General features: G+C 45.6%; 11 non-coding genes across 11 annotated transcripts; all 11 read left to right on the top strand.

The window, feature by feature from the left end:
- The first annotated feature begins 510 nt into the window (after positions 1–510).
- Positions 511–583, top strand: TRNAV-AAC (transfer RNA valine (anticodon AAC)). Its single transcript has one exon. It is a non-coding gene; the product is annotated as a tRNA-Val (tRNA).
- Positions 584–3,873: 3,290 nt separating this feature from the next.
- On the top strand, positions 3,874–3,946 carry TRNAV-AAC (transfer RNA valine (anticodon AAC)). Its single transcript has one exon. It is a non-coding gene; the product is annotated as a tRNA-Val (tRNA).
- An 862-nt stretch (positions 3,947–4,808) lies between these two features.
- On the top strand, positions 4,809–4,881 carry TRNAV-AAC (transfer RNA valine (anticodon AAC)). Its single transcript has one exon. It is a non-coding gene; the product is annotated as a tRNA-Val (tRNA).
- A 1,064-nt stretch (positions 4,882–5,945) lies between these two features.
- On the top strand, positions 5,946–6,018 carry TRNAV-AAC (transfer RNA valine (anticodon AAC)). The gene has a single exon. It is a non-coding gene; the product is annotated as a tRNA-Val (tRNA).
- Positions 6,019–7,066: 1,048 nt separating this feature from the next.
- TRNAV-AAC (transfer RNA valine (anticodon AAC)) lies at positions 7,067–7,139 on the top strand. Its single transcript has one exon. It is a non-coding gene; the product is annotated as a tRNA-Val (tRNA).
- A 1,048-nt stretch (positions 7,140–8,187) lies between these two features.
- Positions 8,188–8,260, top strand: TRNAV-AAC (transfer RNA valine (anticodon AAC)). Its single transcript has one exon. It is a non-coding gene; the product is annotated as a tRNA-Val (tRNA).
- A 1,048-nt stretch (positions 8,261–9,308) lies between these two features.
- TRNAV-AAC (transfer RNA valine (anticodon AAC)) lies at positions 9,309–9,381 on the top strand. Its single transcript has one exon. It is a non-coding gene; the product is annotated as a tRNA-Val (tRNA).
- A 1,048-nt stretch (positions 9,382–10,429) lies between these two features.
- Positions 10,430–10,502, top strand: TRNAV-AAC (transfer RNA valine (anticodon AAC)). The gene has a single exon. It is a non-coding gene; the product is annotated as a tRNA-Val (tRNA).
- Positions 10,503–10,615: 113 nt separating this feature from the next.
- Positions 10,616–10,688, top strand: TRNAV-CAC (transfer RNA valine (anticodon CAC)). The gene has a single exon. It is a non-coding gene; the product is annotated as a tRNA-Val (tRNA).
- Positions 10,689–11,550: 862 nt separating this feature from the next.
- On the top strand, positions 11,551–11,623 carry TRNAV-AAC (transfer RNA valine (anticodon AAC)). Its single transcript has one exon. It is a non-coding gene; the product is annotated as a tRNA-Val (tRNA).
- Positions 11,624–11,736: 113 nt separating this feature from the next.
- On the top strand, positions 11,737–11,809 carry TRNAV-CAC (transfer RNA valine (anticodon CAC)). The gene has a single exon. It is a non-coding gene; the product is annotated as a tRNA-Val (tRNA).
- Positions 11,810–12,478: the final 669 nt, after the last annotated feature.

Raw genomic sequence — 12,478 nt, 5'->3', positions numbered from 1 at the left:
CTCCTGCTTAGTCAGCTGAGTTGGAAAACCTAACGACCATTGGTGTATGTTTTCCTCTGATCTGGTGAGAAAAGTGTGTGGAACAGCTAGAGGTGATATCCATGACTCAGTCTATCTTGCCAGTACTGGCTGTTTTGAGGATGGTATTTGTATCAAGCTAGGCATCTGAAATGGGCTTTCTTCCTTGTTTTCTTCATTACTCAAGAGTATCATTTGCAAGGATGGTAAACTGAACTCAGGTTTTTAAATAACCAGAAACAAATAATAGCTAATACGGTGACCCCAACCTCCGACCCTCCAACCGGAAAAGGCCTATCGTGGTGGGTTTCTGTGGTGTAGTGGTTATCACGTTCGCCTCACACACGAAAGGTCCCCAGTTAGAAACCGGGCATAAACACTGTGCACACGCTAGTGCTTTTTGCCACAATGTCGCTTTCATCACCCCCTTTCAAGCATTGTACTTTAGCGTAGACTTTCGGTTTGCAAGGCACAAAAAATCTGCAAGAATGGGTTTCTGTAGTGTAGTGGTTATCACGTTCGCCTAACACGCGAAAGGTCCCCGGTTCGAAACCGGGCAGAAACACTGTGCACACGCTAGTACTTTTTGCTACAATATCGCTTTCAGCAACCCTTTTCAAGCATTCTACTTTAGAGTAGACTTTCCACTTGCAAGGCCCAACAAAGCAGCATGAATAGGTTTCTGTAGTGTAGTGGTTATCACGTTTGCCTCACACGCGAAAGGTCCCCGGTTCGAAACCGGGCAGAAACAGTGCTTACCTTTAACTTTTTCACAGTCAGGCACACTCAAAGCTCTTGCCACACCATGCCCCTCTTGCAGCCGTAAGTGAAATCTGCCAATATAAAGCACAGTTTAGGTGCAACACCTTCACTGGGAGCTCTTTTTCTTCACTGTTTATAAGTCGACCAGGAGAAATTGAAGACCCTTGCCTGAAGATGTTAGGTGAGCTGGTTTGCTGGTCCTACACAGGCAAAGTTTTGCTGCAGTGCCTATAGTGCAGACTCTGTAATAGCTGACTAGTAAAACCTGCTGACCATCGCTGTAAGTGTTTAGGAAAACTTGTTTTCTGGACCCAAAGGCAATAGGAATTCGGACTTTGGCTCTCCTGCTTAGTCAGCTGAGTTGGAAAACCTAACGACCATTGGTGTATGTTTTCCTCTGATCTGGTGAGAAAAGTGTGTGGAACAGCTAGAGGTGATATCCATGACTCAGTCTATCTTGCCAGTACTGGCTGTTTTGAGGATGGTATTTGTATCAAGCTAGGCATCTGAAATGGGCTTTCTTCCTTGTTTTCTTCATTACTCAAGAGTATCATTTGCAAGGATGGTAAACTGAACTCAGGTTTTTAAATAACCAGAAACAAATAATAGCTAATACGGTGACCCCAACCTCCGACCCTCCAACCGGAAAAGGCCTATCGTGGTGGGTTTCTGTGGTGTAGTGGTTATCACGTTCGCCTCACACACGAAAGGTCCCCAGTTAGAAACCGGGCATAAACACTGTGCACACGCTAGTGCTTTTTGCCACAATGTCGCTTTCATCACCCCCTTTCAAGCATTGTACTTTAGCGTAGACTTTCGGTTTGCAAGGCACAAAAAATCTGCAAGAATGGGTTTCTGTAGTGTAGTGGTTATCACGTTCGCCTAACACGCGAAAGGTCCCTGGTTCGAAACCGGGCAGAAACACTGTGCACACGCTAGTGCTTTTTGCTACAATATCGCTTTCAGCAACCCTTTTCAAGCATTCTACTTTAGAGTAGACTTTCCACTTGCAAGGCCCAACAAAGCAGCATGAATAGGTTTCTGTAGTGTAGTGGTTATCACGTTTGCCTCACACGCGAAAGGTCCCCGGTTCGAAACCGGGCAGAAACAGTGCTTACCTTTAACTTTTTCACAGTCAGGCACACTCAAAGCTCTTGCCACGCCATGCCCCTCTTGCAGCCGTAAGTGAAATCTGCCAATATAAAGCACAGTTTAGGTGCAACACCTTCACTGGGAGCTCTTTTTCTTCACTGTTTATAAGTCGACCAGGAGAAATTGAAGACCCTTGCCTGAAGATGTTAGGTGAGCTGGTTTGCTGGTCCTACACAGGCAAAGTTTTGCTGCAGTGCCTATAGTGCAGACTCTGTAATAGCTGACTAGTAAAACCTGCTGACCATCGCTGTAAGTGTTTAGGAAAACTTGTTTTCTGGACCCAAAGGCAATAGGAATTCGGACTTTGGCTCTCCTGCTTAGTCAGCTGAGTTGGAAAACCTAACGACCATTGGTGTATGTTTTCCTCTGATCTGGTGAGAAAAGTGTGTGGAACAGCTAGAGGTGATATCCATGACTCAGTCTATCTTGCCAGTACTGGCTGTTTTGAGGATGGTATTTGTATCAAGCTAGGCATCTGAAATGGGCTTTCTTCCTTGTTTTCTTCATTACTCAAGAGTATCATTTGCAAGGATGGTAAACTGAACTCAGGTTTTTAAATAACCAGAAACAAATAATAGCTAATACGGTGACCCCAACCTCCGACCCTCCAACCGGAAAAGGCCTATCGTGGTGGGTTTCTGTGGTGTAGTGGTTATCACGTTCGCCTCACGCACGAAAGGTCCCCAGTTAGAAACCGGGCATAAACACTGTGCACACGCTAGTGCTTTTTGCCACAATGTCGCTTTCATCACCCCCTTTCAAGCATTGTACTTTAGCGTAGACTTTCGGTTTGCAAGGCACAAAAAATCTGCAAGAATGGGTTTCTGTAGTGTAGTGGTTATCACGTTCGCCTAACACGCGAAAGGTCCCTGGTTCGAAACCGGGCAGAAACACTGTGCACACGCTAGTGCTTTTTGCTACAATATCGCTTTCAGCAACCCTTTTCAAGCATTCTACTTTAGAGTAGACTTTCCACTTGCAAGGCCCAACAAAGCAGCATGAATAGGTTTCTGTAGTGTAGTGGTTATCACGTTTGCCTCACACGCGAAAGGTCCCCGGTTCGAAACCGGGCAGAAACAGTGCTTACCTTTAACTTTTTCACAGTCAGGCACACTCAAAGCTCTTGCCACGCCATGCCCCTCTTGCAGCCGTAAGTGAAATCTGCCAATATAAAGCACAGTTTAGGTGCAACACCTTCACTGGGAGCTCTTTTTCTTCACTGTTTATAAGTCGACCAGGAGAAATTGAAGACCCTTGCCTGAAGATGTTAGGTGAGCTGGTTTGCTGGTCCTACACAGGCAAAGTTTTGCTGCAGTGCCTATAGTGCAGACTCTGTAATAGCTGACTAGTAAAACCTGCTGACCATCGCTGTAAGTGTTTAGGAAAACTTGTTTTCTGGACCCAAAGGCAATAGGAATTCGGACTTTGGCTCTCCTGCTTAGTCAGCTGAGTTGGAAAACCTAACGACCATTGGTGTATGTTTTCCTCTGATCTGGTGAGAAAAGTGTGTGGAACAGCTAGAGGTGATATCCATGACTCAGTCTATCTTGCCAGTACTGGCTGTTTTGAGGATGGTATTTGTATCAAGCTAGGCATCTGAAATGGGCTTTCTTCCTTGTTTTCTTCATTACTCAAGAGTATCATTTGCAAGGATGGTAAACTGAACTCAGGTTTTTAAATAACCAGAAACAAATAATAGCTAATACGGTGACCCCAACCTCCGACCCTCCAACCGGAAAAGGCCTATCGTGGTGGGTTTCTGTGGTGTAGTGGTTATCACGTTCGCCTCACACACGAAAGGTCCCCAGTTAGAAACCGGGCATAAACACTGTGCACACGCTAGTGCTTTTTGCCACAATGTCGCTTTCATCACCCCCTTTCAAGCATTGTACTTTAGCGTAGACTTTCGGTTTGCAAGGCACAAAAAATCTGCAAGAATGGGTTTCTGTAGTGTAGTGGTTATCACGTTCGCCTAACACGCGAAAGGTCCCCGGTTCGAAACCGGGCAGAAACACTGTGCACACGCTAGTGCTTTTTGCTACAATATCGCTTTCAGCAACCCTTTTCAAGCATTCTACTTTAGAGTAGACTTTCCACTTGCAAGGCCCAACAAAGCAGCATGAATAGGTTTCTGTAGTGTAGTGGTTATCACGTTTGCCTCACACGCGAAAGGTCCCCGGTTCGAAACCGGGCAGAAACAGTGCTTACCTTTAACTTTTTCACAGTCAGGCACACTCAAAGCTCTTGCCACGCCATGCCCCTCTTGCAGCCGTAAGTGAAATCTGCCAATATAAAGCACAGTTTAGGTGCAACACCTTCACTGGGAGCTCTTTTTCTTCACTGTTTATAAGTCGACCAGGAGAAATTGAAGACCCTTGCCTGAAGATGTTAGGTGAGCTGGTTTGCTGGTCCTACACAGGCAAAGTTTTGCTGCAGTGCCTATAGTGCAGACTCTGTAATAGCTGACTAGTAAAACCTGCTGACCATCGCTGTAAGTGTTTAGGAAAACTTGTTTTCTGGACCCAAAGGCAATAGGAATTCGGACTTTGGCTCTCCTGCTTAGTCAGCTGAGTTGGAAAACCTAACGACCATTGGTGTATGTTTTCCTCTGATCTGGTGAGAAAAGTGTGTGGAACAGCTAGAGGTGATATCCATGACTCAGTCTATCTTGCCAGTACTGGCTGTTTTGAGGATGGTATTTGTATCAAGCTAGGCATCTGAAATGGGCTTTCTTCCTTGTTTTCTTCATTACTCAAGAGTATCATTTGCAAGGATGGTAAACTGAACTCAGGTTTTTAAATAACCAGAAACAAATAATAGCTAATACGGTGACCCCAACCTCCGACCCTCCAACCGGAAAAGGCCTATCGTGGTGGGTTTCTGTGGTGTAGTGGTTATCACGTTCGCCTAACACGCGAAAGGTCCCTGGTTCGAAACCGGGCAGAAACACTGTGCACACGCTAGTGCTTTTTGCTACAATATCGCTTTCAGCAACCCTTTTCAAGCATTCTACTTTAGAGTAGACTTTCCACTTGCAAGGCCCAACAAAGCAGCATGAATAGGTTTCTGTAGTGTAGTGGTTATCACGTTTGCCTCACACGCGAAAGGTCCCCGGTTCGAAACCGGGCAGAAACAGTGCTTACCTTTAACTTTTTCACAGTCAGGCACACTCAAAGCTCTTGCCACGCCATGCCCCTCTTGCAGCCGTAAGTGAAATCTGCCAATATAAAGCACAGTTTAGGTGCAACACCTTCACTGGGAGCTCTTTTTCTTCACTGTTTATAAGTCGACCAGGAGAAATTGAAGACCCTTGCCTGAAGATGTTAGGTGAGCTGGTTTGCTGGTCCTACACAGGCAAAGTTTTGCTGCAGTGCCTATAGTGCAGACTCTGTAATAGCTGACTAGTAAAACCTGCTGACCATCGCTGTAAGTGTTTAGGAAAACTTGTTTTCTGGACCCAAAGGCAATAGGAATTCGGACTTTGGCTCTCCTGCTTAGTCAGCTGAGTTGGAAAACCTAACGACCATTGGTGTATGTTTTCCTCTGATCTGGTGAGAAAAGTGTGTGGAACAGCTAGAGGTGATATCCATGACTCAGTCTATCTTGCCAGTACTGGCTGTTTTGAGGATGGTATTTGTATCAAGCTAGGCATCTGAAATGGGCTTTCTTCCTTGTTTTCTTCATTACTCAAGAGTATCATTTGCAAGGATGGTAAACTGAACTCAGGTTTTTAAATAACCAGAAACAAATAATAGCTAATACGGTGACCCCAACCTCCGACCCTCCAACCCTCCAACCCTCCAACCGGAAAAGGCCTATCGTGGTGGGTTTCTGTGGTGTAGTGGTTATCACGTTCGCCTCACACACGAAAGGTCCCCAGTTAGAAACCGGGCATAAACACTGTGCACACGCTAGTGCTTTTTGCCACAATGTCGCTTTCATCACCCCCTTTCAAGCATTGTACTTTAGCGTAGACTTTCGGTTTGCAAGGCACAAAAAATCTGCAAGAATGGGTTTCTGTAGTGTAGTGGTTATCACGTTCGCCTAACACGCGAAAGGTCCCCGGTTCGAAACCGGGCAGAAACACTGTGCACACGCTAGTGCTTTTTGCTACAATATCGCTTTCAGCAACCCTTTTCAAGCATTCTACTTTAGAGTAGACTTTCCACTTGCAAGGCCCAACAAAGCAGCATGAATAGGTTTCTGTAGTGTAGTGGTTATCACGTTTGCCTCACACGCGAAAGGTCCCCGGTTCGAAACCGGGCAGAAACAGTGCTTACCTTTAACTTTTTCACAGTCAGGCACACTCAAAGCTCTTGCCACACCATGCCCCTCTTGCAGCCGTAAGTGAAATCTGCCAATATAAAGCACAGTTTAGGTGCAACACCTTCACTGGGAGCTCTTTTTCTTCACTGTTTATAAGTCGACCAGGAGAAATTGAAGACCCTTGCCTGAAGATGTTAGGTGAGCTGGTTTGCTGGTCCTACACAGGCAAAGTTTTGCTGCAGTGCCTATAGTGCAGACTCTGTAATAGCTGACTAGTAAAACCTGCTGACCATCACTGTAAGTGTTTAGGAAAACTTGTTTTCTGGACCCAAAGGCAATAGGAATGCGGACTTTGGCTCTCCTGCTTAGTCAGCTGAGTTGGAAAACCTAACGACCATTGGTGTATGTTTTCCTCTGATCTGGTGAGAAAAGTGTGTGGAACAGCTAGAGGTGATATCCATGACTCAGTCTATCTTGCCAGTACTGGCTGTTTTGAGGATGGTATTTGTATCAAGCTAGGCATCTGAAATGGGCTTTCTTCCTTGTTTTCTTCATTACTCAAGAGTATCATTTGCAAGGATGGTAAACTGAACTCAGGTTTTTAAATAACCAGAAACAAATAATAGCTAATACGGTGACCCCAACCTCCGACCCTCCAACCGGAAAAGGCCTATCGTGGTGGGTTTCTGTGGTGTAGTGGTTATCACGTTCGCCTCACACACGAAAGGTCCCCAGTTAGAAACCGGGCATAAACACTGTGCACACGCTAGTGCTTTTTGCCACAATGTCGCTTTCATCACCCCCTTTCAAGCATTGTACTTTAGCGTAGACTTTCGGTTTGCAAGGCACAAAAAATCTGCAAGAATGGGTTTCTGTAGTGTAGTGGTTATCACGTTCGCCTAACACGCGAAAGGTCCCCGGTTCGAAACCGGGCAGAAACACTGTGCACACGCTAGTGCTTTTTGCTACAATATCGCTTTCAGCAACCCTTTTCAAGCATTCTACTTTAGAGTAGACTTTCCACTTGCAAGGCCCAACAAAGCAGCATGAATAGGTTTCTGTAGTGTAGTGGTTATCACGTTTGCCTCACACGCGAAAGGTCCCCGGTTCGAAACCGGGCAGAAACAGTGCTTACCTTTAACTTTTTCACAGTCAGGCACACTCAAAGCTCTTGCCACACCATGCCCCTCTTGCAGCCGTAAGTGAAATCTGCCAATATAAAGCACAGTTTAGGTGCAACACCTTCACTGGGAGCTCTTTTTCTTCACTGTTTATAAGTCGACCAGGAGAAATTGAAGACCCTTGCCTGAAGATGTTAGGTGAGCTGGTTTGCTGGTCCTACACAGGCAAAGTTTTGCTGCAGTGCCTATAGTGCAGACTCTGTAATAGCTGACTAGTAAAACCTGCTGACCATCGCTGTAAGTGTTTAGGAAAACTTGTTTTCTGGACCCAAAGGCAATAGGAATGCGGACTTTGGCTCTCCTGCTTAGTCAGCTGAGTTGGAAAACCTAACGACCATTGGTGTATGTTTTCCTCTGATCTGGTGAGAAAAGTGTGTGGAACAGCTAGAGGTGATATCCATGACTCAGTCTATCTTGCCAGTACTGGCTGTTTTGAGGATGGTATTTGTATCAAGCTAGGCATCTGAAATGGGCTTTCTTCCTTGTTTTCTTCATTACTCAAGAGTATCATTTGCAAGGATGGTAAACTGAACTCAGGTTTTTAAATAACCAGAAACAAATAATAGCTAATACGGTGACCCCAACCTCCGACCCTCCAACCGGAAAAGGCCTATCGTGGTGGGTTTCTGTGGTGTAGTGGTTATCACGTTCGCCTCACACACGAAAGGTCCCCAGTTAGAAACCGGGCATAAACACTGTGCACACGCTAGTGCTTTTTGCCACAATGTCGCTTTCATCACCCCCTTTCAAGCATTGTACTTTAGCGTAGACTTTCGGTTTGCAAGGCACAAAAAATCTGCAAGAATGGGTTTCTGTAGTGTAGTGGTTATCACGTTCGCCTAACACGCGAAAGGTCCCCGGTTCGAAACCGGGCAGAAACACTGTGCACACGCTAGTGCTTTTTGCTACAATATCGCTTTCAGCAACCCTTTTCAAGCATTCTACTTTAGAGTAGACTTTCCACTTGCAAGGCCCAACAAAGCAGCATGAATAGGTTTCTGTAGTGTAGTGGTTATCACGTTTGCCTCACACGCGAAAGGTCCCCGGTTCGAAACCGGGCAGAAACAGTGCTTACCTTTAACTTTTTCACAGTCAGGCACACTCAAAGCTCTTGCCACACCATGCCCCTCTTGCAGCCGTAAGTGAAATCTGCCAATATAAAGCACAGTTTAGGTGCAACACCTTCACTGGGAGCTCTTTTTCTTCACTGTTTATAAGTCGACCAGGAGAAATTGAAGACCCTTGCCTGAAGATGTTAGGTGAGCTGGTTTGCTGGTCCTACACAGGCAAAGTTTTGCTGCAGTGCCTATAGTGCAGACTCTGTAATAGCTGACTAGTAAAACCTGCTGACCATCGCTGTAAGTGTTTAGGAAAACTTGTTTTCTGGACCCAAAGGCAATAGGAATGCGGACTTTGGCTCTCCTGCTTAGTCAGCTGAGTTGGAAAACCTAACGACCATTGGTGTATGTTTTCCTCTGATCTGGTGAGAAAAGTGTGTGGAACAGCTAGAGGTGATATCCATGACTCAGTCTATCTTGCCAGTACTGGCTGTTTTGAGGATGGTATTTGTATCAAGCTAGGCATCTGAAATGGGCTTTCTTCCTTGTTTTCTTCATTACTCAAGAGTATCATTTGCAAGGATGGTAAACTGAACTCAGGTTTTTAAATAACCAGAAACAAATAATAGCTAATACGGTGACCCCAACCTCCGACCCTCCAACCGGAAAAGGCCTATCGTGGTGGGTTTCTGTGGTGTAGTGGTTATCACGTTCGCCTCACACACGAAAGGTCCCCAGTTAGAAACCGGGCATAAACACTGTGCACACGCTAGTGCTTTTTGCCACAATGTCGCTTTCATCACCCCCTTTCAAGCATTGTACTTTAGCGTAGACTTTCGGTTTGCAAGGCACAAAAAATCTGCAAGAATGGGTTTCTGTAGTGTAGTGGTTATCACGTTCGCCTAACACGCGAAAGGTCCCCGGTTCGAAACCGGGCAGAAACACTGTGCACACGCTAGTGCTTTTTGCTACAATATCGCTTTCAGCAACCCTTTTCAAGCATTCTACTTTAGAGTAGACTTTCCACTTGCAAGGCCCAACAAAGCAGCATGAATAGGTTTCTGTAGTGTAGTGGTTATCACGTTTGCCTCACACGCGAAAGGTCCCCGGTTCGAAACCGGGCAGAAACAGTGCTTACCTTTAACTTTTTCACAGTCAGGCACACTCAAAGCTCTTGCCACACCATGCCCCTCTTGCAGCCGTAAGTGAAATCTGCCAATATAAAGCACAGTTTAGGTGCAACACCTTCACTGGGAGCTCTTTTTCTTCACTGTTTATAAGTCGACCAGGAGAAATTGAAGACCCTTGCCTGAAGATGTTAGGTGAGCTGGTTTGCTGGTCCTACACAGGCAAAGTTTTGCTGCAGTGCCTATAGTGCAGACTCTGTAATAGCTGACTAGTAAAACCTGCTGACCATCGCTGTAAGTGTTTAGGAAAACTTGTTTTCTGGACCCAAAGGCAATAGGAATGCGGACTTTGGCTCTCCTGCTTAGTCAGCTGAGTTGGAAAACCTAACGACCATTGGTGTATGTTTTCCTCTGATCTGGTGAGAAAAGTGTGTGGAACAGCTAGAGGTGATATCCATGACTCAGTCTATCTTGCCAGTACTGGCTGTTTTGAGGATGGTATTTGTATCAAGCTAGGCATCTGAAATGGGCTTTCTTCCTTGTTTTCTTCATTACTCAAGAGTATCATTTGCAAGGATGGTAAACTGAACTCAGGTTTTTAAATAACCAGAAACAAATAATAGCTAATACGGTGACCCCAACCTCCGACCCTCCAACCGGAAAAGGCCTATCGTGGTGGGTTTCTGTGGTGTAGTGGTTATCACGTTCGCCTCACACACGAAAGGTCCCCAGTTAGAAACCGGGCATAAACACTGTGCACACGCTAGTGCTTTTTGCCACAATGTCGCTTTCATCACCCCCTTTCAAGCATTGTACTTTAGCGTAGACTTTCGGTTTGCAAGGCACAAAAAATCTGCAAGAATGGGTTTCTGTAGTGTAGTGGTTATCACGTTCGCCTAACACGCGAAAGGTCCCCGGTTCGAAACCGGGCAGAAACACTGTGCACACGCTAGTGCTTTTTGCTACAATATCGCTTTCAGCAACCCTTTTCAAGCATTCTACTTTAGAGTAGACTTTCCACTTGCAAGGCCCAACAAAGCAGCATGAATAGGTTTCTGTAGTGTAGTGGTTATCACGTTTGCCTCACACGCGAAAGGTCCCCGGTTCGAAACCGGGCAGAAACAGTGCTTGCCTTTAACTTTTTCACAGTCAGGCACACTCAAAGCTCTTGCCACGCCATGCCCCTCTTGCAGCCGTAAGTGAAATCTGCCAATATAAAGCACAGTTTAGGTGCAACACCTTCACTGGGAGCTCTTTTTCTTCACTGTTTATAAGTCGACCAGGAGAAATTGAAGACCCTTGCCTGAAGATGTTAGGTGAGCTGGTTTGCTGGTCCTACACAGGCAAAGTTTTGCTGCAGTGCCTATAGTGCAGACTCTGTAATAGCTGACTAGTAAAACCTGCTGACCATCGCTGTAAGTGTTTAGGAAAACTTGTTTTCTGGACCCAAAGGCAATAGGAATTCGGACTTTGGCTCTCCTGCTTAGTCAGCTGAGTTGGAAAACCTAACGACCATTGGTGTATGTTTTCCTCTGATCTGGTGAGAAAAGTGTGTGGAACAGCTAGAGGTGATATCCATGACTCAGTCTATCTTGCCAGTACTGGCTGTTTTGAGGATGGTATTTGTATCAAGCTAGGCATCTGAAATGGGCTTTCTTCCTTGTTTTCTTCATTACTCAAGAGTATCATTTGCAAGGATGGTAAACTGAACTCAGGTTTTTAAATAACCAGAAACAAATAATAGCTAATACGGTGACCCCAACCTCCGACCCTCCAACCGGAAAAGGCCTATCGTGGTGGGTTTCTGTGGTGTAGTGGTTATCACGTTCGCCTCACACACGAAAGGTCCCCAGTTAGAAACCGGGCATAAACACTGTGCACACGCTAGTGCTTTTTGCCACAATGTCGCTTTCATCACCCCCTTTCAAGCATTGTACTTTAGCGTAGACTTTCGGTTTGCAAGGCACAAAAAATCTGCAAGAATGGGTTTCTGTAGTGTAGTGGTTATCACGTTCGCCTAACACGCGAAAGGTCCCCGGTTCGAAACCGGGCAGAAACACTGTGCACACGCTAGTGCTTTTTGCTACAATATCGCTTTCAGCAACCCTTTTCAAGCATTCTACTTTAGAGTAGACTTTCCACTTGCAAGGCCCAACAAAGCAGCATGAATAGGTTTCTGTAGTGTAGTGGTTATCACGTTTGCCTCACACGCGAAAGGTCCCCGGTTCGAAACCGGGCAGAAACAGTGCTTACCTTTAACTTTTTCACAGTCAGGCACACTCAAAGCTCTTGCCACGCCATGCCCCTCTTGCAGCCGTAAGTGAAATCTGCCAATATAAAGCACAGTTTAGGTGCAACACCTTCACTGGGAGCTCTTTTTCTTCACTGTTTATAAGTCGACCAGGAGAAATTGAAGACCCTTGCCTGAAGATGTTAGGTGAGCTGGTTTGCTGGTCCTACACAGGCAAAGTTTTGCTGCAGTGCCTATAGTGCAGACTCTGTAATAGCTGACTAGTAAAACCTGCTGACCATCGCTGTAAGTGTTTAGGAAAACTTGTTTTCTGGACCCAAAGGCAATAGGAATTCGGACTTTGGCTCTCCTGCTTAGTCAGCTGAGTTGGAAAACCTAACGACCATTGGTGTATGTTTTCCTCTGATCTGGTGAGAAAAGTGTGTGGAACAGCTAGAGGTGATATCCATGACTCAGTCTATCTTGCCAGTACTGGCTGTTTTGAGGATGGTATTTGTATCAAGCTAGGCATCTGAAATGGGCTTTCTTCCTTGTTTTCTTCATTACTCAAGAGTATCATTTGCAAGGATGGTAAACTGAACTCAGGTTTTTAAATAACCAGAAACAAATAATAGCTAATACGGTGACCCCAACCTCCGACCCTCCAACCGGAAAAGGCCTATC

Source organism: Aquarana catesbeiana, linkage group LG03 (genome assembly GCF_042186555.1).
Source record: "Aquarana catesbeiana isolate 2022-GZ linkage group LG03, ASM4218655v1, whole genome shotgun sequence".
NCBI classification, from domain to species: Eukaryota; Metazoa; Chordata; class Amphibia; order Anura; family Ranidae; genus Aquarana; species Aquarana catesbeiana.
This window is presented reverse-complemented; position numbering and strand designations above follow the sequence as displayed.